This window comes from Macrobrachium nipponense, chromosome 45 (assembly GCF_015104395.2).
Source record: "Macrobrachium nipponense isolate FS-2020 chromosome 45, ASM1510439v2, whole genome shotgun sequence".
NCBI lineage: Eukaryota > Metazoa > Arthropoda > Malacostraca > Decapoda > Palaemonidae > Macrobrachium > Macrobrachium nipponense.
Genome location: NC_061105.1, coordinates 469,105 through 486,142, shown reverse-complemented (window position 1 = coordinate 486,142; position 17,038 = coordinate 469,105). Strand labels below are relative to the sequence as shown.

Genomic DNA, 17,038 nt, shown 5'->3' with positions numbered 1-17,038 from the left:
AGAGGCTTTTCTCGCAGCGCAGCAACAGAGATGGCTGGACACGTCAGGCAGTCCTCTGCAGCTGTGTACCAGGGGAAGTGGGCCGTCTTCTGTGGCTGGTGTCGTAGACGGGGTCTCTCTCTTCTCAGAGCCACTATTCAGCAGATAGCGGATTTCCTCGTCTTTCTTCACCGAGAGAAGCTCCTCTCAGTCCCCACAGTCAAAGGATACAGATCCGCCCTGGCTCTGGTCCTGAAACTGAGGGGATTGGACATCTCGGACTCGTTCGAGATCTCCTTGCTTATGAGGAGCTTCGAAAGGTCTTGCCCACCCAGGGAACTCAGGCACCCTGCGTGGGACGTGACTCTCGTCCTTAGGAGTTTGACTCGAAGGCCATTCGAGCCACTCCGAGAGTCGTCAGACAGGGATCTGACCCTCAAGACCCTCTTCTTGTTGGCCCTGGCATCGGCGAAGAGAGTAGGAGAACTCCATGGTCTTTCTTATGATGTTAAACATTCCAGAGGATGGGGATATCTGACGCTCGATTTCGTCCCGAACTTCATGGCTAAGACACAGAATCCTTCGGTCCCTGACGACCGATTCGAGTCTTTCACAATCCCCTCCTTATTGGATTTCGCCGACAATGATACAGATGAGATGCTGCTTTGTCCTGTGAGGGCGCTACGGCGCTATCTGAAGAGAACTCGACACTTCAGGCCTGAGTGTCGACGACTCTTTGTTAGCACCGGGGTTACCAAGAAATAAGTTTCCAAGAACACGCTTTCTTTCTGGCTACGTGAAGTGAACAGGAGGGCATACGAGACTGATGGTAGTGACGACACCCGTCCCCCTCGTCCGAGAGCTCACGAAGTCAGAGGCATTGCCCCGTCAATGGCGTTCCGCAAGAACTTCTCCGTGGCGCAGGTCCTGAAGGCAGGGGTCTGGTCCAACCAGACCACCTTTACCTCCTTCTACCTTCGGGATATTGCCCACAAGTCCTTGGATACCTTTTTCTTGGGACCTGTGGTGGCTGCTCAACCCGTTGTGTAAGCTTACCCAGCACCCTAGCAGGCAGAACAGCATCGATTCCTTGGTGCGATTGAATGAATGAATGAGGTGAATGAGAGTGTGACTGGCTTCTCTTTCCCCATCTTTCTCTCCCTCTACCTGTGGGCAGAGGGTCTCGGTCGTCACCATGCTGGAAGAGGAAGAGATGCAGGTAAGCTACCCGACAGAGCACCAGTCTATTCCTTTCATTAGGAATAGGTGTAAATATCCTCCACTTCAGGGGGGGCGAGTGGATGCCATCAAGAGACAAACCCATAACTTTATATTGGCTCTTGCAACAGCGACAAAAATTCTTGTTTGCTAGTACTAAGAGATACGCTTGCCTCTCTCTTAGTGCTTGGGTCCAGAGGTCTGACCATTGATCCTGCGGTACACACCCTGATCAATTGGGCAGAGGCTAGGATCCCTCCCTCTGCTCTTACGACCAGGGAGGATATCCAAGGTTGGACGAACACCAGTCTGTTCTTTAAGACTCGGGTCCTCCCACCAATCAGCGAGTCTTCCTAGTGTAAAGGACCGATGGTTTGTATATCGTGTCAGAACAAATGGCAATTTGTCGAAAATTGCATTTTTCCTAACTATACAAACTTGAGGTCCTTTACACATAGTCCTACCTCATGCCACCCCTCACTCTGAGTTTCCTGGGCCTAAAGCAAAAGTGATTCCTCGCCTCCCAGTCGCGCTGCGCGCGCACTGGCGGACAAGCAGCTAACTATGTTACCCCTTGTTCGAAGCTTACGACCGTTCCAGCTGCCGCTTAAGCAATCTTCCTAGTGTAAAGGACCTCAGGTTTGTATAGTTAGGAAAAATGCAATTTTCGACAAATTGCCATATCAATCTCCTTCTGATCTACTAGAACTAAAAGAAGTTTCAAAAGAAGAGGCTCCAACGAGAGAAGGACTGTCTAATTATAAGATCCTTACAGCACTTCTACTTAAAGAATATGGAGACTCTCTGACCCTGGCCGCTCCTCCTTCTCCTCGCTCTCTCTTTTCAAGTGCCAAAGCTTTGAAGTCATCTTCGTTCTTGAAAATGAGACCAGCCATTTCGATGAAGAGGGCTCTCCAGTCTCTCAGTTCCTGGATTAAATCTAAAAAGGAACTGGGGAGGACGGTGTTTTGTGTGCCTCCCGCCAGACTGACAGGCAGAAGAGGCATTTGGTATGAGACAGGAGAGAACATGGGCCTGTCTCTTCCTGCTTCGGCTGAATCAGATTTCTCGAGTCTTGTAGACTCTTCGAGGAGACATGCTTTAAACTCGGCTCGAGCAACGTGGGGCCTGTCTGAATTGGACCACCTCCTCAAGGGGCTTTTCCATGTCCTGGAAGTGTTCAATTTCCTGGATTGGTCCCTTGGGGTTTTGGCCAAAAAGACCCACGACTCAGAAGGCCTAAGCCCAGAAGTTTTACTTAGCATCCTGGCATGTATAGATAAAGCGGTCCAGGATGGTTCAGGAGAAGTCCCTTCTCTATTCGGAGTGGGAATTTTGAAAAAGAGAGCGGTTTTTGGTTCCTTTCTAACCAAAGCCGTCTCTCCTGCGCAAAGATCTGCCTTACTTTTCGCTCCCTTATCGGACCATTTGTTCCCTTCTCAGTTAGTGAAGGATATATCGCACTCACTAACTGAGAAGGCAACTCAGGACCTGCTGACACAATCTTCTAAGAAGAACAGACCGGTGGTCATAGAAGACAAGAAAGGGGCTCGTACGTCTCAACCGCCCTTTCGTGGAGGCCCTCCTTCTCGATCACTCTCCAAAAGGAAGAATACAGAGAAGAGAGGAAGATCTGCCTTCCGACCCTTTAAAAAGGGAAAGTGATATGTAAATCCTCTTAACACCAGTAGGTGCCAGGCTCCAGGAATATGCGGAAGCCTGGGCACAGAAGGGAGCTGACGCCTGGTCGCTGTCGGTTATCAAGAAGGGATATTACTTCTCCTTCAAGGACAGTCCTCCCCTGACGTCAACTCCTCGGGAACTGTCCGCCAGATACAAGGACCCTGTAATGAGGGATACTCTTCTACAGATGGTAGAACAAATGTGGGACAAGAGGGCCATCGAACTAGTGCTGGATCACCACTCCCCGGGATTTTACAATCGCCTCTTTCTAGTCATGAAGGCTTCGGGGGGGGTGGAGACCAGTCCTAGATGTAAGTGCACTGAACAGATATGTGCAAAAGGAGAAGTTCAGCATGGAAACATCTGCATCGGTCCTATCAGCCCTACGCCAAGGAGACTGGATGGTATCTCTAGATCTACAGGATGCCTATTTCCACGTCCCGATTCATCCTTCATCGAAGAAGTACCTTCGTTTCATGATAAAAGGAAGGATCTATCAGTTCAGGGCCTTGTGTTTCGGCCTGTCCACAGCTCCTCAGTTTTTCACGAAACTAATGAAGAATGTGGCAAAATGGCTTCATCTAAAGGGAATAAACATCTCCCTTTACTTAGATGACTGGCTCAAAAGAGCCAGATCGGAGAGCCAATGTTTGGAGGACCTTACAATGACATTAGACCTGATAAAGTCACTAGGATTACTCGTAAACCTCGAGAAGTCTCAGATGATCCCCAGCCAGAACATGGTGTACCTGGGGATTCAGATGGATTCTCTGGGTTTTTGAGTTTTTTTCCTTCTCAGGAGAGACTCACATGAGGTTGCTTAAAAGTCTCCAACTTCTTAGGGAAGGAACGCAGTTCAGCGAAGGAATGGTTGAGCCTTCTGGGGACCCTTTCCTCGCTGAAACAGTTCTTTCCTCTAGGAAGACTTCATCTTCGTCCCCTGCAATTCTTCCTAAAAAAGGTCTGGAGCTGGAAGACAGGACAGCTCACAGACATATTTCCAATTCCACTAGAAGTGAAAGATCACTTAAAGTGGTGGGTGCCCCCTCTAGAAGAAAACAAAGGTGTGTCCCTGGAAATTCGGAACCCAAACCAAGTGTTGTATTCCGACGCTTCGGAGACGGGATGGGGAGCAACTTTAGGAACAAGAGAAGTGTCGGGCACCTGGACAGAAGAACAGGTGTCATGGCACATCAACTGCAAGGAACTCTTAGCCATACATCTTGCACTCAAGGGCTTCGAGTCGATAGTCAGAGACGGGGTGGTCCAGGTGAACTCGGACAACACCACCGCTCTGGCATACATGCGGAAGCAAGGCGGGACTCACTCGTTCGTCCTCTACGAATTAACGAGAGACCTTTTAATCTGGACAGAAGAAAGGAATATAATACTCTTGACAAGGTTTGTTCAGGGAGAGAGGAACATGAGAGCGGACAGGCTGAGCAGGAGGAACCAGGTCCTTCCCACAGAATGGACCCTCCACTCAGAGGTATGTCAAAGTCTCTGGTCTCTTTGGGGGAGACCTCAAATAGACCTGTTTGCCACGTTCCTCTCCAAAAGGATGGACATCTTTTGCTTGTTGGTAGAGGACCCCAGAGCATTCGCAATCGATGCCCTTCTCCTAGATTGGTCAGGCCTAGATGCATACGCCTTTCCCCCATTCAAGATCCTGGGGGAAGTGCTCAGAAAATTCGTGGCCTCAAAGGGGACAAGGATGACTCTAATAGCCCCATATTGGCCAGCTCAAGATTGGTTCACAGAGGTACTGGAGTGGACAGTGGACTTCCCCAGATCTCTTACAAACAGGACAGATCTGCTCAAACAACCCCACTTCAAGAGGTATCATCAAAACCTCCCCGCTCTTGCTCTGACTGCCTTTCGACTATCGAAAGACTCGTCAGAGCGAGGGGCTTTTCTCGCAAGGCTGCAGGCACGATCGCTAGAGCCCGCAGATCTTCTACAATGCGAGTCTATCAGTCAAAGTGGGAGGTCTTTAGAAGATGGTGTAGGTCGAAGAAGCTGTCCTCCTCCAATACCTCTGTGACCGAAATTGCCGATTTCCTTCTTTTCCTGAAGAAGGAATCACACCTTTCTGTTTCCACCATAAAGGGATACAGAAGTATGCTTTCAGCCGTATTCAGGAATAGAGGCCTAGAATTGGCTGACAATAAAGATCTACACGATCTGATTCGGTCTTTCGAGACTTCAAAGTTGAGAAACCCAAGAGCTCCAAGCTGGAATCTGGACGTGGTCCTGAGATTCCTGACTTTGGAAAGGTTCGAACCTCCACATCTTGCCTCCTTTCGGGACATTACAAGAAAGTGTTTGTTTCTGTTGTCCCTCGCTACGGCCAAGAGAACAAGTGAGTTACACGCCCTAGAGTCTCATGTGGGTTTTAAAGTAGACGCAGCTATCTGTTCGTTTCAGACACTGTTTCTGGCAAAAAACGAAAATCCTTCAAAGCCATGGCCCAGGAGCTTCGAAGTGAAAGGCTTGTCTAACCTGGAAGGTAGGGAGGCAGAAAGGTCCCTTTGCCCGGTCAGAGAGCTCAAATTTGACCTTAATAGAAAGAAGCAGATGGGGGGTTCTCAGCAAGGTCTATGGTGCTCTGTAAAAGACCTGAAAAGACCTATGTCAAAAAATGCCTTGGCCTTCTTTGTGAGAAGTGTAATAACGGAGGCGCATAATAATTGCCCAGATGACTCCTTCAAACTTCTTAGAGTAAAAGCTCATGAAGTTAGAGCAGTTGCGACGTCTCTTGCCTTTCAAAGAAATATGTCGACATATTGGAGATGCAATTCAGTTTTTGCATCTCACTACTTGAAGGACGTACGGGTAACTTACGAGAAGTGTTTTTCTCTCAGTCCGTTTGTGTCAGCGGATACGGTCCTGGGTCTTGGAGTAAATACCGATCCTTAAATTATTTATATGTGCGTAACCCTCTTGTTAGATATGTTCTTGACTTTCTGCTGGCAAGAGTGCTAGATGTCGCACAAGCGGCTGTCACTATTGCTCAGTAAGGAACTCGAGTTGTATCTGACTAATAGAGGGGTACAAATTTTTTTTTTGTACTTTATTGTTTGCGTGATTTCTGTGTGATTCGAGTTATTGGTTGTTTGTGAGGAGTTTGGGGCATAACTCTTGACAATCTTAGAACTAACACAGGTGTTAGGATCGGGTGATCAGGATCGGTTTTGTGCTCCTTGAATAAGGCGTGTTTTCATGTTAGTGGATTAGCACCCATTGACAAATGCCAGTTAAGCTCTGCCGAGTAAGTGGATAAGACCCCATCGACAGACCCACAAGAACTCTTGGCCACAGATCAATATCTCGTTAAGGCTCTTGAGGCGAAGCAGACTCCTAGGCAGTAACCATGAAGTCTTCCGCCTAATCAGGTAGGAACCAAGGTCTATAAATACCTACAACATATGTTGTTTACCTGTCTATTTCAGTAGTTAGCTGTCTCTTACCCTCCACCAAAGGGTGCCAATCAGCTAAGTATATATCTGTCAGGGAAGTTGAATGTATGAAAATGATATTGTCATGATACAATAAAGTTTGTTCATGAAACTTACCTGTCAGATATATATATAGCTGTATTCTCTGAAGTCTGACAGAATTTCTAAAACTTACGACACACGTAGTGGGAGTAGGGTGGTTAGTACCCATTCCCGCCGCTGGGAGGCGGGTAGCAGGAACCATTCCCATTTTCTATCAGATTTCTTCTGTCGCCGGTGTCGTAAACAACTGTTTACACACCTCCGTCTCAGGATTTTTGAAAACTTTTCATTGGCTTGAGTATCCTCTTGACTTTTTGGTTTTTTGTTTTTGGATCGATAGCTTGGCATACGTGACTTTGGATTGTTTTGAATTTGGCTTGGTTTTTTTCCTTAAATATGTCTGGATCTAGTTCGGCTAGCGCCAGGGTGTGTTTGAAAGATGAATGCAAGGTGAGGCTACCAAAAGCCTTGGTTGATCCTCACACATTGTGTAAAGGTTGTAGGGGGCAAGTTTGTAAGTATGATTTTCGCTGTAATGAGTGCGAAAGTTTGGATATGTACAATGGAAGACGTATGAATCCTACATAAATAAATTAGAGCGTGACAGGATCAGGAGGTCTTCCTCCAGGAGTAAATCGGGCAGCAGACAGGGTATTAATGTAACCCCTTCTAACCCTCCTTTAGATTTTGTGTCTCCTAACCCCGTAGTGTTGCCTTCGGGCCCTCAAGTGGTGTCTGCGGAGGGTAATGCCCTTTCGCTTATTCTGGATTCATTGAAAACGCTTGAATCTAAAGTGCTTGCCCTTGAAAACAGGCAAACTAAGTGCAGTGATAGTGCCCCTAGTGAAGTGGAGGGGTCGTCAGATCGGCCCTATAGCGCCTCTAGGCTGGGACCTCTGCCGGACTCCCAGGACTCAGGGAGAGGGCATGTCAAAGGCCGAAGGAGAGTTACGGGGATCCCCCACCGATCTGACGTCCCTTCAGCAGTTCCTGTGGACGCTTCCCAGGCTGCTAAGGAGCGTGCTCGAGCACGCATCCTGAGAGATTGTTTCTCGTCTTCCGACGCGTCCTCCCCGCGCAAGGGGTGGGAATCTCGCCCGGATTTGCGACCTTTGAAGAGGACTCTTCAAGATCAAGATGCTTCACGTCATGCTATGTCTGATTGGCATTCTTCTCCGGAAAGCGTAGCCTTTCCGCCCCAGAAGAAGTCTAGGACGTCATCTGACGATGACGCCTTCGAGCGCCCCAGTCGCTCTAGAGCCAAGGCTGTTCCTGGGAGAAGGAAGAAGGCGTCCCCTCGCCCCGCGCCTTCTCACAGGCACAGCTCGTCTCCTCGTAAGGAGACTTCTCAGACTGAGATAATCCTTGCTATGCAACGGCAACTGGACGCTTTACTTAAGCAGAAGGAGACGGTTCCTCGTCGCAAGAAAGACGACAGACTTCCGATCAAGAGAACAAGACAGTCTTCTCCACCTGCTCCTCTTTCGTCCCCGTCTCCTGGTATTTCGCCCTCTAGGCTTCGTTCTGCTCCCCAGTGTTCAGCTAGAGGTGGCGATAGACGTCATGAAAGAGAGAAGGCTCTTCACGCTCCCCTCTCTTCTCGTCGAGAAGACGCTCGGCATTCCGACTTCGACGTTTCTGCTGGCAACGATGTTGTTCCTGTCGGACGAACTTCAGTACGTTCTGCACCTCTTCGACATGAGCGTGTCGACGCTCAACGGGACGCTCGTCAGGCAGCAGGCCCTGTTTCTTCGCGGGACGTTCGTAGGGACGCTTCGCTGGACGTTAAAAGAGACGCTCCGCTCGACGCTTCTTTTGACACTTCGCTGGACGCTCGGTTGGGCGCTGATTCGGACGCTTCGTTGGACGCTCGGAAGGACGCTAGGTTGGACGCTCCGATGGACGCTAGTAAACTTAATCGCAAGAGCACTTTGGATGCGAATGTGGAAGTTCGCTATCACTCGGACGCTGTTCCCGAGGCTTTTGCTGACGCTTCACGTCTTCCTACATCTTCACGTTCTCCGCAAGTGGTGATTCCTGACCCTGTGACTGTTAAGGATTCTGTTAAGGGTCCGCTACCCTCTTCTTCTCGTCATCGTTCTGACATGAGACTTGGAGCGAAAGGACTTTTGCCTCTTCCTTCAGGGTTCCACTTGGGTAAGGAAGAAGGGGAACTAAGCGGTTCTTCTGAGGATGTTGACGAAGAACAACCTTCGACGTCGGCTTCGTCAGACTACCAAGTATTAGCACGGCTACTTCGTGATTCGTTTGGGAATACCTTCCTTCCTTCTGCCCCTCCTTCTCCTCCATTGCAGTTTTCGTCGTCGAAAGCAAGCAAGACTCCAGGTTTTGTGAAAATGAAGACGTCTTTGTCTACTAAGAGAGCTTTCCGAAAGGTTAACACCTGGATGGAGTCTAGGAAAGCAAAGGAAAGGACCACTTTCGCCCTGCCTCTGTCTAGACTTAGCGGTAAAGCGGGGATGTGGTATGAAACCGGCGAAGAGTTAGGATTGAAGGTTCCTACGTCAGCGCAAGGAGATTTCGCCAGCATTGTGGATGCCTCAAGAAGATCCCTTCTAGCCTCAGCCAAAGTGTCGTGGACGACTTCCGAACTTGACCATCTTTTGAAGGGACTGTTTAGGTCCTTGGAAGTCTTTAACTTCTTAGACTGGTGTCTCGGAGTTTTAGACAACCAGTCTCGTAAGCCAGACTCGATCAGCTTGGGGGAGCTGTCCAGTGCATTGTCATGCATGGACAAGGCCGTCAGGGATGGCTCAGAGGAGTTAGCCTCTCATTTTTCAGCAGGCGTGTTGAAGAAAAGATCGCTCTATTGCAACTTTGCGGCTAAGTCTGTCTCTCCCTCACAGAGGATAGAAATTTTGTATGCGCCTTTTTCGAGTCATCTCTTCCCCCAGGCTATGGTGAAGGATCTGGCAGTAAGTCTTCAGGAAAAAGCCACTCAAGACCTTTTGGCTCAGTCGTCGAGACGTCCTGCTGGCCCTTCCACGTCTTCTGGAGTCCAATCGACTAGAAAGCAGAAGCCCTTTCGTGGAGGGACTTCCGCTAGATCGTCACCCCGAGGAAGAAGTCTTCCTAGAGGTAGAGCCCCGGCTAAGTCTAGAGCAAAGAAGTGAGAGATCTTTCCTTCAGTCACGGTAGGAGCCAGGCTGCAGTTGTTTGGAGAGGCCTGGAGAGAAAGAGGCGGACACCTGGTCTCTCAACGTCATAGAGAAGGGGTACAAGATCCCTTTCGTAAAGCCGCCCCCGCTGACTTCCACTCCCAGGGACTTGTCCCCGTCGTATCCTCGAGAAAAGCGGAAGATACTTTTCGACCTGCTCGAGCAGATGCTCGAGAAACGAGCAGTGGAACAGGTTTTAGACCTGGCAACGCCAGGATTTTACAACAGATTGTTTCTTGTACTGAAACAATTGGGAGGGTGGCGGCCGGTCTTGGACGTAAGTCGTCTAAACCTCTTTATAGAGAAGCAGAGGTTCAAGATGGAGACACCTCAGTCAGTTCTGGGGGCCTTAAGACCTGGAGATTGGATGGTATCACTCGACCTGCAGGACGCCTACTTTCACGTCCCGATACATCCCCAATCTATGAAGTACCTTCGGTTCGTCCTGAAAGGGAAGGCCTTTCAATTCAGGGCTCTTTGTTTCGGACTGAGTACGGCCCCTTTTATCTTCACCATCTTAATGAAGAACGTGGCGAGGTGGCTCCATCTTTCCAACATCTGGATCTCACTCTATCTGGACGACTGGCTAATACGAGCCTCTTCGCAGACTCGGTGCCTGAAGGACCTGCAAACGACTCTGTCTTTAGCTGCGTCCCTGGGACTTCTGGTGAACTTCGAAAAGTCACATCTGACCCCAACACAGTCCATCATGTATCTGGGGATTCAGATGGATTCAGTGGCTTTTCGGGCTTTTTCGTCCCAGGAACGTCAGCAACAAGGCATAGAAAAAGTGTCAGCCTTTCTAGGGAAGGATTCATGCTCGGTGAGGGAATGGATGAGTCTGCTGGGGACCATTTCCTCGCTGGAGAAGTTTGTTTCCCTGGGGAGGCTACACCTCCGACCTCTTCAGTTCTTCCTGTCGGACAACTGGACAGTCAAGGACAACTTCGACATGATGTTAAACATCTCAGAAGAGGTAAAGAGCCATCTAAGATGGTGGCTCGATCCGTGGAAGCTGTCAGAGGGCATATCCCCAAGCTTCGGAACCCCGACCTAGTGTTGTTCTCCGACGCGTCATCCACGGGGTGGGGAGCAACACTAGGGGGGGAGGAAGTGTCAGGCACCTGGAGAGGGGAACAGGTAGCCTGGCATATCAACTTCAAAGAACTGGCAGCTGTTCAATTTGCGCTCCAGTTCTTTCAGAACAAAGTCTCCTGTCGTGTAGTCCAAGTCAACTCGGACAACACCACAGCCCTGGCATACTTGAGAAAACAAGGAGGAACACACTCTCGCTCCCTGTTCGCTCTAGCGAAAGAGATTCTGCTTTGGGCGAAGGCGAGAGAAATCACGATCTTGACAAGGTTCATTGCCGGAGTCGAGAACGTCCATGCGGATCTCCTCAGTCGACAAGGACAGTTACTGCCGACAGAGTGGACCCTCAATCGGGATGTATGCCAGAAGCTGTGGGGTCTTTGGGGATGTCCTTTGGTGGACATCTTTGCAACATCGAGAACGGCGAGACTCCCTCTTTATTGCTCCCCGGTTCTAGATCCGGGGGCAGTAGCAGTAGACGCCCTTTTATGGGACTGGACGGGCCTAGATCTCTACGCATTTCCCCCCTTCAAGATTCTGGGGGAAGTGATGATAAAGTTCGCAGCATCGGAGGGGACGAGGTTGACGTTAATCGCCCCCTTTTGGCCCACAGGGAACTGGTTCACAGAGGTGATGTCCTACCTGGTGGATTTTCCGAGATCTCTTCCGTTAAGGAGAGATCTACTCAAACAGCCCCACTTCGAGAGGTACCACAAAAACCTCTCCGCTCTGAATCTGACTGCGTTCAGACTATCCAGAAGTTGGCCAGAGCGAGAGGTTTTTCAAAACCTGTGGCTAAAGCTATCGCCACCGCGAGGAGACCTTCATCAATCGCGGTTTACCAATCGAAGTGGGCAGCTTTTAGAAGCTGGTGTAGGAAGAAAGGAGTTTCCTCTACCACTACCTCTGTGAGCCAGATCGCCGACTTCCTACTTTATCTTAAACAAGATCTGAAGCTTGCAGTGTCAACCATTAAAGGCTACAGAAGTGTCTTATCTGTAGTTTTTCGCCATAGAGGTCTTGACCTCGCTAATAACAAGGATCTCCATGATCTATTGAGATCTTTCGAGACTACCAAGGTGCAGCTTCCAAAGTTACCTTCGTGGAACCTGGATGTGGTCCTCAAGTTTTTAATGTCAAGTCGCTTTGAACCTCTTTACTCTACTTCTTTGCGAGATTTGACGAAGAAAACTGTATTCCTAACTGCTCTGGCGACAGCGAGGAGAGTTAGCGAAATACAGGCTATTAGTAAACACGTCGGCTTCAAAGGGCATAATGTGGTCTGCTATTTGGGTATGTCTTTTCTGGCTAAGAACGAAAACCCTTCCAATCCTTGGCCTAAAACGTTCGAGATCAAGGGTATGGCAGAGATCATTGGTCAAGAGCCAGAAAGAGTCCTGTGTCCTGTTAGGGCTCTTAGAGAATATCTTCGTAGAACAAAGGATTGTAGAGGTTCTGTGGAGAACTTATGGTTTTCGGTCAAGAGACCAAATATGCCCATGTCCAAGAATGCACTGGCATTCTTTTTAAGAAACACCATAAAGGAGGCGCACTTTTCTTGCAAAGACAGTGACTTCAGGCTGTTAAAAGCTAACGTGCACGAAGTAAGGGCTATTTCTACCTCGATAGCCTTTCAGAAAAACATGGCCCTTAAAGACATTTTAAGTGCCACTTTTTGGAGTAACTCAGTGTTCGCCTCGCACTACCTACGGGAGGTGAGAACGACATATGAAAACTGTTACTCTCTTGGACCATACGTCGCCGCAGACACTATTTTGGGGGCAGGAGGTAGCGCTCATCCTTTCCCATAGAAAAGGGTAGGTGAGAATTTTTAATTGATTTGTAATGTTATGGTTGTAGGGTCGGCCGCCCGAATGCAAAGTCGTCCCTTCCTTTAGCCTTTGGTATATGGGAGTATTTTGTTAGGCTAACTTAGGTGGTGGTTTTGCCTCGTTGCCCTCAGAAGTATGGTCATGGTCTAGTCACATTGTGGTCCCGTCCCCGTTGACAGATCATCTAGAGTGCACCAACTACACAGGTCACTACCTTGCTGGTAACTCTAGTGAAGCAGAAGCAGGCTTGGGTGACAGTAATCACGAAGTCAGCTATGCTAACAGGTAAGGAACCAAGATGTCAATCATCTACATTTATATGTTTCCCAAAATCCTTTTCTGTCTCTCCCACCGCCAAAGGTGGGATTCAGCTATATATATATCTGACAGGTAAGTTTCATGAACAAAATGATATTGTTAAGATACAATAAAGTTTGTTCATACTTACCTGGCAGATATATATATTTTAAGTACCCACCCACCTCCCCTCAGGAGACAGTGGAGATAGAAATCTGATAGAAAATGGGAATGGTTCCTGCTACCCGCCTCCCAGCGGCGGGAATGGGTACTAACCACCCTACTCCCACTACGTGTGTCGTAAGTTTTAGAAATTCTGTCGGACTTCAGAGAATACAGCTATATATATATCTGCCAGGTAAGTATGAACAAACTTTATTGTATCTTAACAATATCATTTTCATACATACTTACCTGGCAGATATATTATCTCTCCAATATCGGTGAAGTATTCAACTCCGTGTTTGTAGGATTGAAGCTGAATTTCTTTTCTGCAATTTTGTGGTCTTACCATCAGGAGACAGGTGGAAGAGAGAAAATCTGATAGAAAACGGGAATGGTTCCTAGTCCTGTCACCCAGGGCAGGGCGGTAGATCACCTGACCTACCTGTAGCGAGTGCCGCGAAATTTGAATTTCTGTCGGGGACGACGGAGTCTATAGCTAAGTATATATCTGCCAGGTAAGTATGTATGAAACTTTATTGTATCATGACAATATCATTTTTATACTGCAACTTACCCGGCAGATATATACTTAGCTATAGACTCCGTCGTCCATAGCTAAGTATATATCTGCCAGGTAAGTATGTACAGTGGTACCTCGAGATACGAAATTAATCCGTTCCGAGGCGGCCTTCGTATAATGAGTTTTTCGTATCTTGGAACACATTTTACATGTAAAATGGCTAATCCGTTCCAAGCCCTCCAAAAACACCCCATTAAATTTCATAACAAAGCTAAATTGACCTATAAACAATGAAATACTACAACAATTTGGACCATTCAATACCTAAATTAAGAATAAAAATCGAAAACCTGTAAATAAAGTGTATATTAATGTACAAGAAATATTATTACTGTAACGTAAAATGTGGAAGCTTACCTTTCGAGTGAGGCTATCTCCGATAGTGACGGCAGAGGAGGAGGAGGACAAACGGCAGATAACGTACGTAGGTACGTACACTTAACTTTATGAAAACACACAAAAAAAATTTAAGGAAAACCATAAAACTAACATTTACGAAACACCTTAACAAAACTGTAACACTTAACTTACAAAAATCTAGAAATTACGTAAACTTTTTTTTTTATTTTTTTTATTTTTAACTTTTTTTTTTTTTTTACTTTTACGTAGGCTTTTTTTTTTTTTTTTTTACAGAATTTCAACTTCATCACCGCTTTCAACGTTCTGTTTTTCATCACTTGGTTCTTCCTTTTTTGCTTTTAACTTTCTGTTTTTTATCACTTGGTTCTTCCTTTTTGCTTACTCCTGCTAATGCTGAAGGCCTCTTTAAAAAATAACGATCCAAGGAAGATTGCTTCTGCCTACTTTTCACAATGTTCCTGAAACGACTCAAGCAAACGTCATCGAACTGCGCAAGCATACGACCTGTGTGAGCATTTTCGGGGTGTCTTTTTTCGATAAACAATTGCACTTTATGAAAAGCGCTAGAAATATCCTTAATTTCTGCCGTTTGGTCATAGGCTCCTCCTCCTCTTCCTCGCCGCTGCTAGAGAACTCCTCTTGAACGACGTTAAGTTGCATGGCCTCCAACTCCTTCAGGTCATCCGTCGTAAGCTCCTCTTGGGGCTCCTCGAGAAGGTCGTTGATGTCGTCCTCGTCGACGACCAGCCCCATGGAGTTGCCGAGTGCAACGATCTCATCAAGATCTGGTTCCATAACAGTTTCGGGATCATCAACTGTTTCCGACTCTGCAGTACCAGCTTCACCCACGTCAAATCCCTCGAAGTCTCTGGCGGATACGGCATCAGGCCAGAGTTTCCTCCACGAGGAATTCAAGGTTCGCCTCGAAACCTCCTGCCAAGCTAGGTCAATGAGTCGGATGCAAATGACGATGTCGAAATGCTCCTTCCAAAATTGACGCAAGGTGAGGTTTGTGGTATCGGTGATGTCGAAACATCTCTTGAAAAGATGTTTCGTGTACAGCTTCTTAAAGTTCGCTATCACTTGCTGGTCCATGGGCTGGAGGAGAGGGGTGGTGTTGGGCGGAAGAAAAAGAATCTTAACGAAGGAATACTCCGCTAGGATATCTTCCTCGAGGCCAGGAGGGTGGGGAGGGGCATTGTCCAACACCAGCAGACATTTCAGGGGGAGGCGCTTCTCTTCCAAAAAACTCTTCACAGTCGGGCCGAAACACAGATTTACCCACTCCGTGAACAAAAGCCTCGTTACCCAGGCTTTTGCATTAGCCCTCCACATCACTGGAAGCTTCTCCTTCAGCACCTTGTGGGCCTTGAAGACTCGAGGAGTCTCAGAATGATACACCAGTAGGGGCTTCACCTTGCAATCCCCACTGGCGTTTGAACAAAGTGCGAGCGTAAGCCTGTCTTTCATAGGTTTATGCCCGGGTAGCTTCTTCTCTTCCTCCATGATGTACGTCTAACGAGGCATTTTTTTCCAAAAAAGGCCATTCTCATCACAATTGAAGACTTGCTGAGAACTGTATCCTTCCTTGGTCATCATCTCGTCGAAAGTCTTCTTAAATGCTTCGGCCGCTTTCATGTCCGAGCCGGCAGCCTCCCCATGACGCACCACGGAATGGATGCCAGTCCGTTTACGAAATTTCTCGAACCAGCCATGCGAAGCCTTGAACTCTGGGGTTGGCGTTGAAGTCCCTTCCCCTCCCTTGTCTTCCGCCTGCGCAATCAAATCGCCGAAAATAGCACTGGCCTTGTGAGCGATTGCTGTCTCCGTTACTGTATCGCTAGCGATTTCTTTGTCTTTTATCCAGATGAGGAGCAGCCGTTCCATCTCGTTGTGCACATGGCTCCTCTTGCTGGACAAAATAGTGATGCCCTTCAATGGTGTAGTTGCTTTGATGGCATCCTTCTGTTTAAGGATGGTGCCTATTGTCGACGGATTACGGCCGTATTCCTTTGCGATCACACTCAATCACATACCAGCTTCGTACTTCTTTATGATCTCCATCTTTGTCTCCAGAGACAGAATGCGCTTCTTTCCGTGAATTTCAACTTTCTTGGGACCCATGACTACGTTAATTTACGTAAAGTTACACAAATACGTAATAATACAGTCTTCGCACAACACGATAATATGCACTGCAACGAAATCACTAACGAATTTACGTTACTAAACGAAATCGTTGGAGCGAACGAATGCCGATTGTGTACGGTAAAGTTTCGGGTGCGGAGTGGCCGAGCTAAGGGACGCCAGTGCGTACGTATAGAAGATGCATGATGGGAGGGATGCTGTCCAATCAGAGAGAAGGATCTCATGGCTTGGCTAGCATCAGGAACCAATGGGAGAGCAGGAGGATGGTGGCGAGTCTACTAGCACTAAGATGGCGGCGTGCGGCGCGAGTTTCAAAATTGTTATGGGGCGAATCTCGGACTTTCAGAAACCTTTCGTATCTTGAAAACTTTTCGTATGTAGAGCAGTAAAATTTTTCGCATTGGCTTTCGTAACTTGGATTTTTCGTAAGTTGAGCCTTTCGTATCTTGAGGTACTACTGTATAAAACTTTATTGTATCTTAACAATATCATTTTTCATTCCACAAATTATATAAAGCTGATATAGATTTTGAAATATGATGGGTCCTTATTCACATAAACTTGAAAGGTTTTATGAGGATGCTGACAAGGCAACCAAATCTGCAATTGCTGTGAATAGGTTAGTAATACCTGTCCCTGTAAGAAATTTGTTGCTATCTCTTAAACCAGTCGTCTTTAGTAAATGGTAGAAACTGAAATGATTACTCTGACAATAGTAAATTAAAACAAAATAAACCAGATATGTATTGGATTGTGGTTTTCTTTATGCCAAAAAGAATGCCACGTATCGGTAACATTATCCCATCTTTGAATTGGTTATTTGATAACCCTCACAACTCTTGCTTGAGTAATTGTCCAACTTTCAACCAGCAATATGTATATTTAATAAGCAGTTGCATTATCGTAGACTTATTAAATACAATGAAATACAATATTACATCAATAGCAATTTTTTTGAGCCAGAGATAAATGTAGGCAATTTGTAGTAATTCTAAGGCTATGGAG

At 47.2% G+C, this 17,038-nt stretch overlaps 2 protein-coding genes across 2 annotated transcripts in view; one reads left to right on the top strand and one right to left on the bottom strand.

Moving 5' to 3' along the window:
* LOC135214251 (alpha-ketoglutarate dehydrogenase component 4-like) overlaps positions 1–17,038 on the bottom strand; it is a 381,447-nt gene that overhangs the window by 120,630 nt on the left and 243,779 nt on the right. The window lies entirely within an intron of this gene.
* LOC135214249 (ribonuclease H1-like) overlaps positions 1–17,038 on the top strand; it is a 99,618-nt gene that overhangs the window by 20,880 nt on the left and 61,700 nt on the right. The window lies entirely within an intron of this gene.